Raw genomic sequence first — 15862 nt, 5'->3', positions numbered from 1 at the left:
CCACCTACAGATGGCGTACGCTTACTCTGCCGACAGAAGACATCGAATGAAATCCTCTTATTTATTTACTCATATGGGTTTAGCGGGAGAATAATAATAGATTTGTTCTACCGCACAGTACTTTGCCACCAGCACAATAATACCTCAAATGATTTCAAATCTTATTTATACATCTTTAAACTACTCTTAAGCTCTCGAGATGCCTTCCTAGATTCCCGATGTTGCTACTAATATAATTAAACTTTCTCATCTCATTTCGCTTCTGTCAGTTTTATAAATTAATTTATTAAAACATTTAAATTAAATAACTTCGTGAAGTTAGTCAACTTTTCATAAAACTAAAAGCTGAGTTAATTTACGATGCGAAACTGCTTATTTTATTTCTACCTCACTATCCCTAACTATTTTTCAGGGTCTGACAACTTATTTTCAGAGATTTCATCTCATCCCGTACAGGGAACGACCACGTTTTCCGGCGAAAACCTCTATCCGGACCGCCCGTCTGTGGGCATTCAGGGTAACGTATAAATTTGAATAAACATATTTCACCGCGATGCCACGCGATGGGGAACATCTTAAGAGAAAACCGAAAGGGTCAGATTTTATTTATATTTCTTGTTGTTGGCCGATCGGGGTGGAATACAAAGCGCGACGGAAACACCGTTTGACCTGGTAATCAATATCAACTGGGCAGAAATATTTCATGTATTTTTATTGCGTGTTTCGCAAAGGTCTTGATTGGAGTACGGGGTGGCTTTAAAAGAGCAACACGGAGACGATAAGTGACTATGTTCTAGGTCTGTACAGTATCAAAATAGTAAATACATCAATCCACAATTTTGACTACTTCTTAATCTGACAAAATAATTTTGTGTATTACATGAGGGACAAACGAGGCTATATAGTTCGCCTTCTTGAAATCCCGACCTGCCTCACCTTCCAGTCAAAAAGTGTTAGTGCGTGTCATAAGCGTACAAGTGGAAAAGACGTACCATTAATTTAGTTATCCAATAAGCGTTGGTAAAAATGGAATCGTGTGCATCTCTCTACCATGGACAGTGTGGTATTTGTAAATCGGTTTGCATCTATTTTTTCTCACGTCAAACCTGGTGCAGCGGTTGTCTGCCATCGATAATGAGCCTTACCATAGTCGACCAATAGAAAAAATGCCGGCATCTACACGAAGGAAAGAGGAAATCATGGAATGGTTGAATGGAAAACATATTGAATATAAAGACACTATGTTAAAAGTACAATTATTAGCAATTGCACAAAGAGAAAAAGCCAAATACATGAAATAGGAATGACTAAAGTTTGTGGTGTTACACTTCATCAACTGTTATCATACAAATGTTAGCTGAATTCCACTGAACTAATCTTCATATATCCAAACGAAAAGTAATCTAAAGGAGTTAGATCCGGTGACCTGGCTGGCCACAATAATTGATTATCATAAAATTGAAGTGTTGGATATAGGATATAAACACATTTAATATTGATTTCTCTATTCATTCTAAACTGAATTTAAGAATATTTGCATGAACTTAACAAAAAATTACCTGTTTTAGCAAACAACTGTGATATTTTGTAAATCTTTCATTTATTCGTTACTGTATATTATCGATGGCATTTTCTATAAGCACACTTGGTGTGCCCGTAGATTTTCCTTTGCAAACACAGTGTTTTGTTTCAAATCTTTTGACAATAGCACATTTCTGGATTAAGAAAGTGTCAAAGTCAATGTTTGCGTTTGGAAATTTCCATCATTCTTTTCAAGAATTTGATTCGAACAATTGTCTCTGTTACAACTTACCAGTAATTCGAGGAAGTGCCAAAATGTTTAACTGTGGAAACAACTGATTGATTTGCAATACAGGGTGTAAACAAATTTCACCGACAACGTTTGAGTGCATATTCACGACGATAAATAAATACGATCTACGTGTTGGTTTTTGAGTTGCAGGCCTTCAAAGATGTCAAAAATAAAACTAATATAATTAATAACTTCATAACACTTTCACCAATCGCGTTAAAATTTGGTACATCTATATGGACTATTATGGCGTATTATTTCTTAAAGCTTTAGTCAAATCGATGTACTGGGTGATGTTTTCTCCGGTTATCTCTCCCCTTTTGCAAAATATTGTCTCTTGAGAAAATCGCCTACAGAAATAGACCAGGCGGGATCTGTTTCAAAACACCCATGTATAGATGTTTTATAGTATCGCTAATTTTTGTTTTAATGGCTCTAAAATGATATAACAAAACATAATTTCACTATTACTAATTTACTTTTATTTTACTTTTTTATTTAATTTAACTTATTAATAAACAAATAGTGAAAAATTGGAAAAAATCCATTTTTTTTCTCTTTTTTTCAACACAGTTCAAAAACTATTCATTTTAGAGTAAAATTGAAGAGGAAAAAAGATTCTTAGTTAAATTTTACACATATACCTGTAAAAAATACAACATAACTATTGCAAATGTAGTAAAAACAACAAAAAAAAGTGAAAAAAATTACAATATTTTTGCGATTTTGTTTAAAAGTACTTATATTATAGGTAGAATCTTCATACTTGGCCAAAAAAATATTTTTGATATAATAGAACCTCACATCAATTTTTGTTAAAATCGGTCCGATAGTTTTCGAGTAATAATTTTGCAATCCAGATTTTTGAAAAAAAATAGAAATTTTTGCAAATTTAACTGAGCCTAAAGTAAGACTTCTAGATACTTTAAAATTTTATCACATAAAAAAGGGCACTCAAACTTTCAAATGCGTACAGAAAAATTGAAATCCGTTAAGTAGGAGAGCCGTGGTAATTGTTTAAAAATATGCGTAATTTTTGCGCTTATAAACAAATAGAATAACTTTATAAATTCATTATAATTATTATTTTTTTAATTATGCTTTTAAAGTACTCGGAAATACGCTTCTTTAAAAAAAACGTGGTGATTCGTTAATTGGTTACAGAGTTATAGTCGATCAAAGTTGACCGGCATTTGTGGTCTGGAGGGCTGTTTTTTAAACAAATGTCTGTCATTCCGAGTACTTTCCGGGAGTCAATTTGCAAAACTTGCAACCCATATAAAATGTCGATCAAAACTATTGGACCGAGCAGAAATTTACGAAAAATGTATGGAAGGTAGTGGTGGGGGGTCGAGAGATCGGCTACTCCGGCCGACTCGAAACTGAAATCGCGCGTTCAAAATAGCGGCGCACTTAAAAATTTTGATTGTCTCGGCTTCTAAATAAATCGATGTCTCGCGAGCTGAAAAGTCCGAATATCGCATTTTAAAATGCGAATTATTGTTAATTATCGGCCTATTAACGTATTGATAATTACTACTATTTAATTTGCTTTACTTTTCTCGTATTTTTCTTTATTCTATTAACGAATATTAATTATATAAATAAATTTTTCAATGGCAAATCCTATTGGATTTACTTGTAACGACGACGATAATAATACTTTTCTAAACCTTATCCTCGTGACTTTTGCTTCGGTCCGTATCCTGCACTTGGTGTTATAAAAATAAAACTCTGATTTANTGCGTACAGAATAATTGAAATCCGTTAAGTAGGAGAGCCGTGGTAATTGTTTAAAAATATGCGTAATTTTTGCGCTTATAAACAAATAGAATAACTTTATAAATTCATTATAATTATTATTTTTTTAATTATGCTTTTAAAGTACTCGGAAATACGCTTCTTTAAAAAAAGCGTGGTGATTCGTTAATTGGTTACAGAGTTATAGTCGATCAAAGTTGACCGGCATTTGTGGCGTAATTACGAGGTCTGGAGGGCCGTTTTTTAAACAAATGTCTTTGTCATTCCGAGTACTCTCAGAAATTTACGAAAAATATATGGAAGGTAGTGGTGGGGGGTCGAGAGATCGGCTACTCCGGCCGACTCGAAACTGAAATCGCGCATTCAAAATAGCGGCGCGCTTAAAAAGTTTGATTATCTCGCCTTCTAGTGGTCCGATTGTGATGTTTTTTTTAAATCGATGTCTCGCGAGCAGGGTTGCCAATATGTGGGTAATTCCCGAAAACGTGGGGAATTTCATTGACAGTGGGTTTTTTGTGGGGAATATTTATTTTATTGTGGAGGTAACAATTAACTTTATATTGCTTTGTAGTTGGCTGGCCTGCTCTACGCGTATTGCTATCTCTTATTTTATACATAAGATAATAGAGGATAGATATAATACTTTCGTTGTAACACAGGACAGCTGACAGTCCGTCCCACTAATTAATATGTGCCTTCTTGCTTCTTTCTTGTGACATGTGACACTGAGCTATGCTATGAGTAGCCCAGTTAACATTATTTTTATGTTTTTCTGAAGACTGATGTCGATAGAGATAATTTTATGGGCAATTCATAACAACTGCTAGTACTAATATTAGTTTCTTGCTTTATAAGCCAGTCTTTCAGATTTGGATCAAGTAACTATCCATTATTAAAATAGTAAAAATGATCTGTATCGACATCAGTCTTCAGAAAAACATAAAAATAATGTTAAACAAATTAAATAACACCATTGCGAATAAACATGCCATTTTAAAACGAATAAAAAAACCGTATAGATCCTGTGTTTTATTTTAATTCTTGTCTGAAATGTAATAAAGATCGAATATTTATTTTATATGTGCCGTCCTGTAAAAAAATTGTAATTTGGGTATTTGTGGGTAATGCGATTTCTGTAATGGGTATTTCATCGGGGAACCATTGGCAACCCTGCTCGCGAGCTGAAAAGCCCGAATATCGCATTTTAAAATGCGAATTATTGTTAATTATCGACCTATTAACGTATTGATAATTACTACTATTTAATTTGCTTTACTTTTCTCGTATTTTTCTTTATTCTATTAATGAGTATAAATTATATAAATAAATTTTTCAATGGCAAATCCTATTGGATTTACTTGTAACGACGACGATAATAATACTTTTCTAAACCTTATCCTCGTGACTTTAGCTTCGGTCCGTATCCTGCACTTGGTGTTATAAAAATAAAACTCTGATTTACTCTGTGATATAATGAACTTTATTATAAAAAAGGGATACTTAGGAGAGGCGGCAGGCATATCTCGAGAACACTTACCTGGAACAGAGGGGGAATTGTCAATTTATATTTATAAATTCACGTCGTCCTGCTCAAAAAAAGCTACATTTATAACAAACTTCCAAGAGACAAGTTGTTATGAATGTGAGGACAAACTTTTCCAGTATCTTTGATACGGAATAAATTATTTTTTTCTCGAGGAATTGCTCGTTACCCTCGCATCTGTAAAAATAAATCTCGTAATTTATTTATCTGCTCGTGTGAATAAGACGGGGAAACTACACCTGGTTCAAAAGGTACCTTTCATATCAATTTCGTGGAAAATTATAATTTCGTCGTAGGTTTGCGCAAGCTGTATTAAATTTAACACGCAAATTAATTTTGACTAAAAATTTTGTGGCGCCCAACGTACGGCTTCTCCAAAATCTCAAACATTTTCATATGTATTCATTAATTGCTCATTAAAAAGATTTAAACAGGGTGGGAAAGAGATGCGATTTTCACCAATCAACCTTCTTTGAAAATTTAATCCCAGGAAATAAGAGAAATTGTCAACATGTACCAATTTTCATAAAAGAAGAAATAATATATAACTTTATGTATATAGATAATAATGTAGTTAAAATACTGGGAATCTCTTAGAGGTTATTAATTAATAATTAATTTATTGTTATTAAAGTCTGGCGCAAAAAATAAATTATGTTTGTTGCCGTTCTAATTCGTGATGTCATTTAGTGCGATCGATGATCGAAAAGATGAATTACAGAATTGACAGGGACAGGATAGTATGAACATGAGGCAGACAAATTCACTTTACTTGAAAATAATAAAATTGTAAATAGTTTTATTAGTTAAAACTTACTCATTTTGTATGTTTAAGCCTAAGATACAATGCTTCAATTTCAATATCTGTCAAAAATTTACGATGCAGCTTGTTCAAAATCGGTAAATTACAAATTTGTTTACAACAAAAAGTAATTTGAGTTTCAAACTAACTCTATTTTATAGAAAATCTGCGTTAGAATGGAGGAAAGTATGTTATTTGTGTATTAATTCATATTTAGACAAAGTGTGTAATAAAATCTATAAAAATGTGTTGTTGGTTGCCTATTTGATAGAGAGCCCTCTTAAGTATATATTTTTGTATTGTTCATTAAAAGGAAGTTGCATTAAATTGGAGGTATTTCTTTAGAGAATAAAATACACATCTTTCAACCGTAGCTCCCTGTCTCGCTTTACATGGATAGGCACACTTAAAAATGATATATTCCTCGTTTCATAAGCGCACCGAATTTTCATCTCGAATGAAAACTTTACGCTCCCGCTCCCTTAAATGCGAAGTATTCACGGAATCCCCAGCGTTACATCTGCCTCGAGGCTCCTGTTTCCAAGCCGAAACACTTACTTTTTACGCTAGTTTTTGCCCCAACTATGAGAAAATATTTTCCCGTACGTATTTCCCGAGGAAATATACATAACTGAGCCTCTGCAAATTACATAAATCTTATATTGGATTTGAACCTAGTCGTGTAACTGCCTATACTCAATTCCGCCCTGAGAATAAAAATAAATAAGATTTCACCTCGTAGAGAGAGGGGCTTGGGGGGCAGGCGCCCGCCTCCTTTCCTCCTCGATAAAATTCGGATCGTCTACCGCTTCCGAGAGCGTCGTCAGCTAGCGCTCCGGTAACTCGATGTGACAGTCGTCAAAACGAATTAATGGGACTTACGGGGTGGTCCTCGTCCAGGATCTACTTTATGACTCGATCGTCTTGGCAAACACTCGCTATATAATATCTTATGCGATGCTGGGACTCTCGTCTCCTGCTCATCGCACAAGTGGGGTGTTCGGACGTCTCCCTCATCATAGCAACCTCAACGGACGCTTGGAGGGTGTGGACAATGTCTGGGCGGATGTAGGCTATTGATTATGTCTTAAAAAGCAGGGTACTAAGGAACTACAACGTTGATGGGTTTTTATTGCATGAACCGTTCAAGGGTGGAAATTGGAAATAGGGGTGAAAATGCAACTTACGGTTTTTTGAGAATATCTCGAAAACGAAGCAAAATTTGGGTATTGCATAGGAAAAACTTTGTAAATAATGAGATTTTCTATCGTAACAGCTTATTTAAAAAATTTTAAAAATTTATTTACAGCAAAATGAATTAAAAACAATTTGACAAAAAAATGCAAAAATTTCATTTTTTTGTTTTTTTTACTTTTATGCAAATAACTTTTTTCTGAGCAGAGATAGGTATAGGCATTGCTTCATAGAAATAAAAGTATATAAAATTTCCTTCAAAACAAGTGGTTGTAGAGTATTTTTGGAAGAAAATTGACTGATATATGGTCGCTCAAACTTACCCAATTTTTCGATTTTCGTCGCGTTTAGCCTTAAACGTTTTAATTCTCATTTTTTGTAAAAAAAGGAAGGAAATAAGACGTTCAACGATTTTCATTATATGACTTGTTCGAAGGGTCATTAAAAATGAAAAAACCGCGGGGTTCTATTAAATTAGAGGGTTGAAATTGATGATAGGGGTGAAAAAGCACTTTTGCAGTTTTTTAAATATAGCACAAAAACGAAGCAAAATTTCGGTATAGTTCATATGAAAAATTTTGTAGAGAATTGAATTTCTCATCGAAGTAGCTTATTTAAAAAATGTAATAGGAAAATTTTATGCAAAAAATCGTTAATAAACAATTTTAAAGAAAGCAAAAAATAAGATTTTTTGATTTTTTTTTTCTTTTTTAATAAAATAATTTAGTAAAAACTTGAGAATTTAAGTACAATAAAGTTTATTAATAATGTATATACAGTGTGTCCACGGATGAAGTTGACAAAAGGAGAAACACTTTGTTTTTGACTATATCCGCAAATGTCACTCTTTATAAAAAGTTCTGCCCCTTGAAAAAATTAGACTGTCATACAAACATCATACATTAGATATACAGGGTGCTCATAAATTAAAAAAAAATTACGAAAATACTCAAGAGAGAAGTACCATTATTTATTATTTTGCACAACATTTTTATAGAACAAATCTGTTTATATCCTCAATATATACTTTTTTTTCTATGAAGCAATGCCTATACCTATTTTTACTCAAAAAAAAACTAGAGGCAAAAACGTAAAAATAAAACAGAAAATCGAATTTTTTGCATTTTTTCAAATTGTTTATTAACGATTATTTTGCATAAACTTTTCCTTTTAATTTTTTTAAATAAGCCCTTTCGATGGGAAATTCAATTCTCTAAATAATTTTTCCTATGAACTTTATCGAAATTTTGTTTCGTTTTCGAGCTACAATTAAAAAACTGAAAGGGGTGCATTTTCACCCCTATCTCCAACTTCCACCCTTTAATTTAATAGCACTCCGCGGTTTTTTCATTCTAAATAACCATTTGAACAATTCGTGAAATAAAAACCCATCAACGTTGTAGTTCCATACCATATGACATAATCAATAGCCTAATGAGGTATCTAGGAGCAATGTACTCGGAAAAAATTTTTAACAGCCTCTCGAATTGTAAAAATGTTTGATTTATTGATAAAAATATTATTTATAATAAACGAATATGTAATTTATGATCTGAAGAAGCTTTATACAATGCAAAACGTAGTAAATTCGGAGCGTACTACACATACTGGTCAGATTTCATCCTTGGTTAGTGAACTACAACCAAGGTCGACGTTCGATCACATTTATTGATGAATCCGCAGAGGTCCTATAGCGGAATCCGCCATAGGTTTGAACAATTGGCCTTTTTGGATTTTACCCATATTTGGATTGTAGTCGCCGGGACTTGTGGTTTGAAGGGACACTATGATTTTATATTGCGATTCCCCAGTTTTCCATTCCTCATTCCTTTCGCCCTCTATTTTCTTTTATTCGACATTCACTTGTTCCTTTTTGACTGACAAGACCAGTTGTTATAATCGACAACTAAATCGTATAATCGACTTCGTACTATATCTACTTTTTTTTGTAAGCAATTAGTTGAAATAATGAATTTAGAGTTGCTAATTTGATTATTTTTCCTTTTTAAAACGGAAGTGGGACGAAATTCCGATCTGGCCCCAATTTGTTTTATGACTGCGTCGGTGGAAAGTTTACTCATTTGTTTTTCATCTTATTTGCGCAACTGAGGAAATAAATTATGGCGCAAATTAATCACAAACTTCTGCTTTCACGAATTAATCAAGTCGTCTTTGAATTAGGGATATTGATTTTTGCGCGTTGAAAAAGTTGTTTTGCAATTCGGAATATTTCATGGAAGTTGGCCCATCTCTGGGACTAATGACTTTCGATATACAAATAGATTAATACCGAAACGCCTCCTGAGCGTCTGTTTGGGTAATTCGCAAAGACAAAGGTAAGTTTTCTAATCCTAAAACCGTTAAAACAAAACCTACAACTTTAAAAAATTATTTATTAATATACGAGTGACCCGTTTATACGAGTATTTAAAAATAAAACAGGAAGCGGATTGACTTTCTCTTGGAATAATAGTGCGCCAAAAAAAACGTATCCATTTTTCACGAGCTTCCGCTTACATTAAAATTTAAATAGTCACTTTTCGGAAACCACTAAGTATTTTTCTGTAAAATTTAAATTTTAAGTAAATGTATTTTACACGTCGTAATTTTTTACATTTATTTTAACAAGTTTTTATATTTTTTGTAATTAGTTCAGGAATAAACAAAACGAAAATAATAACTTCTGCAACTTATTTATTTAATTATGTACCTACTTTATTTACTCGCAAGAGGAACTCACCTCTTATTTTGAACTTTGAATAGTACACCCTGTATATATTGACTTAAACATTTTTAGGCGCCCAACGTGGAGCTCCTATAGCGTTCCATTCAATGTCGATTCTTTTTTTTCAGTTGTAAGGAACTGAAATGTAAATGAAAAGCTGACGCCTTCCGAAATATACCAGCGGCTTGTTGTGCATAATGAGAAATGTTTATTTAATTCTCCAAGTTGATTACTCCGCCGCATGAGCCTGTTGATTGCCTAGCTCGCTTAATTCCATTACTTCCTTTTCATACCGCTGTTTGTATTTCATCCAGGGGAGTGCCTGCTTCTAAACGTAAACTTTTTTTTTGAAAAGCGCTTCGTTCGCGGCTCTATAGTTTCCAAGATATCTGCGATTGACTAAGAAATCGATAACGCGCTCAAAAACGAGCAAAATTATGCAGGCTGCCTGAGATCAAAGTCCCTGGAGCGGGCATCTTTAATGTTTAATAAACGTTATTGTTTTTTTATGCGGAAAGTTCGAACTCCGAGATAATTTTACTTCTTTGGTGCTCTCCCATCTACCTAACTTGGCTTAACTCAATTCTGGGCTGGAACTTCGCGAATCGCCCTTTATCGTTATGTAGGCATTTACTAGCCTCAGAAAAATAAAATTGGTGCTGATATAGCGTCACTTATACTCCAGTCGAATTAAAGTTTGAATAGATTATTAGTAGACATTTTATTGTACTTTATGACGTATGTAGAATGATAATATCAAAAAAGTAATTCGAAAGAAGTGGAGCTAAGTTGGAAAATTACAACTAAGTGGCAAATTTTAGAAGTTAATATTGTAAATACAGGTTCTAGTTGATCCAAAGAAACGTATCGAAAAAGAAAATTTTCAAAAAGTTGAAATTAAGTTGCCATTTAGAACCAATAAACAAGGACGTGCAAAACAGTGTTATAAACAAATTGTCCCAAGGCCAGGCAAAAGCCGCTCGGGAATTCACTCTTTTTGCATTAAATAGAGCTTGTTTTTACGGTTAATTAAAAAAAGAGAGAAATCACCCACCTTTCATTGTTAATGATGAACAGTCCATTAATAATGACTAATATATTATTTTATTTAAAAACATCGAATTCGCCCACGTATTCGTTATTTGCCTAAATTGGAATTTCAAATCGGACAAAGCGAATTATGTCACCGGAATTGATATATTTCAAAATGCATCTTTAATGTCGACCTAACAGAGGTGAAAGGTTAAAGTTCAACGACAGATATAGAAGATGGGGATCCTACATGTTAAAACTGGTGATAAATTAGTTAGATGGAGGGAGCTAATGAAACAACTGATGGATTGGTTTAAAATTCCATTTCCCCGAAAATACTGAATCGGTGAAACAATTAATAGGAAGTTTGACGGAAATAAAAGTCAAAACTGTACAGCGTGGACAGTTTTAAGCCGTTGAGGATAGTTGCCTTCTAATTTCTTTTATACAAGATAATGCAAAAAAAAGATAATAAGGATCAAAATTGGACTAGAAATATTTAATCAAGCATACGGCGTGCATCAGGGTTCGATACTTTGCCCACTGTCTTTTATTCTTTTCATGAATGATACGTAAATTGTTTGTTATTTCTTCTTCTCTCACCAATATTTTGCAATGGTCTTCTTTGCACCATATTATTATTAATTATTAATATTAACAGGATGGATATTCTCAATTCTTCTTTGACAGATATTAAAAGATGTTTCTGGTCTCATACACGAATTCTTCTGTTTGCTTATTCATTCTTTTTTTTATCAAAATTTATATTTATGCTGTGTTTTATTCGTTGATAAATTATATAGGTATATTTTTTTAAATAATTAATAGCTGTTATATTTTGCTTTTTTATACTGTTTTATTTATGCATACACATATTATTTTGCTTTGTTTTTTATTTATTGACAACTTTAATTTAAAAAAAAATAATATATAATTTTGTTTATATTTTTGTTCTTTTTTATTGTTAACTTCACTGTTATACATACATTTGTACATTGTTGTACAAGTATTTTTTATATAATGTGCTTATTCCGACCTGTTGGATGAATTATATAAATAAATAAAAGAAATTGGTATTATTTCGTAAATTTCCTGAAGTAGTTAAATTCAAAAATAAAAGTTACAATGAAACTGTACTTTGTTAGGTTTTTGTAGGTGTAGCGTTTCAAAAATGACAACATACGTCGCTACTTGTCAGACCCAGCCAAGTATGTGGACTAACCTCAAGCGCGTAGTATGACGTCACAACATGGCTTTCGTTCGTTTTCCCACACTCCTTGTTCATTAATTATTTTGGGGGACAAATTATTGAAAAAATTCTAATACGAATTTAAAAAAATGCTAAATGGGCCCTATATTTAATTTATATTCGCATTTCAATCACACGGTTGTGTTTTTTAAATATTCAAACGCCTTAAACCTAAGGTCAGTTGCGCTATGGACATTTTAATTACAAGCAGTAGTCTCAAAAAACTTCCAAGAGAAATCGCCGCGCTGCGCTGTTGACAGTCGTAAATCAAACTTCCCGTGACGGATGCATCTCGGCCCACAGTCAGTTTGTTTGCCTTGCTCCTGAAAGCAGGAGCACTTTTCTTCTTTCCACCAATTAATTTTGTCGCAGAAGAGGACTAAGTAATAAATTTAAAAGTTAGAATTAGTTCTGCTGCACACTTTCAGAAGTGGGACTGAGATAAATTCGAGAAAATCAGTCTGGCATAATCTCCCACCGTCCCAGATAAGATGGAAGTTAGGTCGCAGGTATCTAGATTGTCGACTTCGGTTGGGGTGGATCAATAAATACAGGGTGTTTACCAACTTGGAGATTTATTGTCAACGGGAGATGTCCTGATAAAATAAAAATACCTTTTTTTAATCATAGACCCCCACGCGCTCGATGCCGCTTGTTGGTAACTATTACCATTTAATAGCCTGAATGTTGGTTGCTTTTTGTTTCTTATGTTTCAGTGCTAGTGGCGTGTGGGTTAAATTATTAAATTATAGTAATATACAGGGTGATTCAGAAATGGTGACCAAAAATGAAACCTCGTATCCTTTGGTGAATTTAAATTTTTATCTAGAGACGCTTCGTTAAAAAGATACAGGGTGTACAGATACTTAAAAAATTATTGACCCTCATATTTTGTATAATGTTTACATAAATATACGGGGTGTTCCTAAATAAGTGACGCAACGGAAAACTGTAAATTCCTCTTGAAAAAAGAATCATTCTTTTCCTCTTCCATTTTTCTCTCCGGGTTTTCATTTTCGAGATACACGGTGTCAAAATTTTCATTTTTTTTTAATTTTTTGGCAATATCTTAGGAACTGTTTGAACTACAGGACTGAATTTTTGTACACGCATTACCACTATTAATAGCTACTGTTTCGCACTTTTCTCGAATTCATTGAACGTGCCAGTGGTGGAGATTTTAAGGTATCGTCAGGGTCCCCCCCCTAACGTTTACGCCACTGGAAAAATTGACGTGACAGCAAATTCTGAAGCGCCAATGAATTTTACGCAAAAAGAGTTCTCTTGGTTCATTGCTCTAAAGTCTACCGTTTTCAACAAGAATGACTTTTTATGAAGAAAAACAAACATTTTGCTAACGTTTCGAAAATCTTTTATGATTCAAAAGATAGGTAGTAATAATTAACAATTTTAACGAAATTTAACAACATTTGCTGCAAGTAGCTATTAATAGTGGTAACGTATGTACAAAAACTCAGTCCTGTAGTTCAAACAGTTCCTAAGATATTGGCAAAAATCTGAAAAAAAATTTTGACACCGTGTATCTCGAAAACGAAAGCTCGGAGAGAAAAATGGAAGAGGAAAAATATGTTTCTCTTTTCAAGGGGAATTTACAGTTTTCCGTTGCGACACTTATTTAGGAACACCCTGTATGTGCCCAATTTCAAATTATTTCACTTACTAGTTTTTTAAATTATTTAAAAAAATTAAAAATATTTTAATTTAACACCCTGTATCTTTTTAACTAAGCGTCCTAGATAAAAACTTTACTTTAAAATTCATCAAAGAATACAGGATTTCATTTTTGGTCGCCATCTGTGAATCACCCTGTACAGGGTGGTCCGAATTTTATGCAGGAAACTTCGAGGGCAGATAGATCTCTTTAAAATAATAGGTGTTTTCCTTATAAACATAGGTCTAGAACGGCCTCGTTTTAGAGATATAGGGTGTTAAAGTTGTTAAAAAAAATTGTTTTTTTGTTTATATCTCCGGAATCTATTAACCGATCTCAATAAAATTTGGTACAGATAATGTATGACAGTAGGCCTTGCATTCCCCAAAATGCGAGCTCTAGAGGTTCAACCAGTGGTGTACAACTGGACAGGGGTCGCCCTCTTTTTATAAAAAAACCTACGCCACTGTATTTTTTACAAGTTATTGTAACGGATTTATATTCTAATGCACTAAATACGTAAAAAAGGTAACTAGAATTTTTTCCCTAAGATTCGCCGTTCTCAAGTTATTCATACCAATACAATCCCCTTATGGCAGACATTTCAAACCATAATATTACAAGAATATTTATGTTTATGCTTGAAAGTAATAATTCAAATATATGGTTTTCTAGAGAGTTTAGAAATTATTGGAAATTTGGATGGTAGCAAGAAGAAAGGTCCACAAACTTTATTGTGAAAATTCACAGAAAATTCGTCTTGAAAAGATCTTGTTCGAATTTCATGAGGATTGAACGTAGCTTCATCGATCCAAATTATGTTTAGTAAGAATTCTGGATTATGCTGTGACTCTAACAACTACTGACAAAAATTCAGGTGTCTCTCTGCATTTTCCGGAAGTAAATTTTGCACAGGTTGTAAATGGTACGGATTTCTACCATCTTTATGTGAACTTTTCAAATTTTCGATTTACTCATCCCCAGTTGCCGAGACGTTTTTAATCCAAAAAGATGAAAGCGACGAGTGTAAAGAATTTTGTTGAAGTGCTTACAAATTGCACTTACTTTTAACCATAAAAATAAATACTATTGTAATATTATGGTTAGTAGTATCTGTCACAAGGGGATTGTATTGGTATGAATAACTTGAGAACGGTGAAATTTACGGAAAAAATGCGAATTATCTATTTTACGTATTTTGTGCATTAGAATATAAATCCATTACAATAACTTGTAAAAAATACAGTGGCGTAGTTTTTAAAAAGGGGGTGATCCTGTCCAGTTGTACACCACTGGTTGAACCTTTAGAGCTAATATTTTAGATAATGCAAGGCCTACTGTCATTCATTATATGTACTAAATTTTATTGAGATCGGTTAATAGACTCCGGAGGTATAAACAAAAAATTAATTTTTTTTAACAACTTCAACACCCCGTATCTCTAAAACGAGGCCGTTCCAGACCTATGTTTATAAGGCAAACAGCTATTATTTTAAAGAGATCTATCTGCCCTTGAAGTTTCCTGCATAAAATTCGGACCACCCTATTGATATACGGCGAATGTTGAAAAATGCTGCAAGTTTGAAGACTAAACCAAGGTCAACTTGAAAATATTAAATGGAGTACCCTATTTATTAAGTTAGCAAATTTTACCTCCAATATAGGGTCAGGATTTTTTCTATGCCCTTGCAAGTGAATTAGGGATCAAACTCATTTTTCTCTGAATGACTACAAAAATGTTTCAGCCAAAATTCGTGACATTTTGAACGACAAATTAGATTAGTGACCTTGGACACAAGTTTTATATCAGAATTTTATGTTGGAATTTGGGACCGATATTTTTTTTTATTGTGTCCTTCCAGATCATTTCAAGGTTGAACACATTTTTAGCAAAAAATATTGAATATAAAGGTAATAGAACTTATACGCCTATTAACTACAACAACTGTTAGTGTGATCTTGACAACGATTTTGAAATTTAACACATTTTTAGGTTAATAACTAAAATTTGATGACAGTCATTCTAGAGACTGATATTTAATCGGTGTTAGGTGAAATCCAAGCTCACTAT

This window comes from Anoplophora glabripennis, unplaced genomic scaffold (genome assembly GCF_000390285.2).
Source record: "Anoplophora glabripennis isolate ALB-LARVAE unplaced genomic scaffold, Agla_2.0 scaffold395, whole genome shotgun sequence".
In the NCBI taxonomy this organism is placed as follows: domain Eukaryota; kingdom Metazoa; phylum Arthropoda; class Insecta; order Coleoptera; family Cerambycidae; genus Anoplophora; species Anoplophora glabripennis.
Note: the sequence above shows the minus strand (reverse complement) of the source record.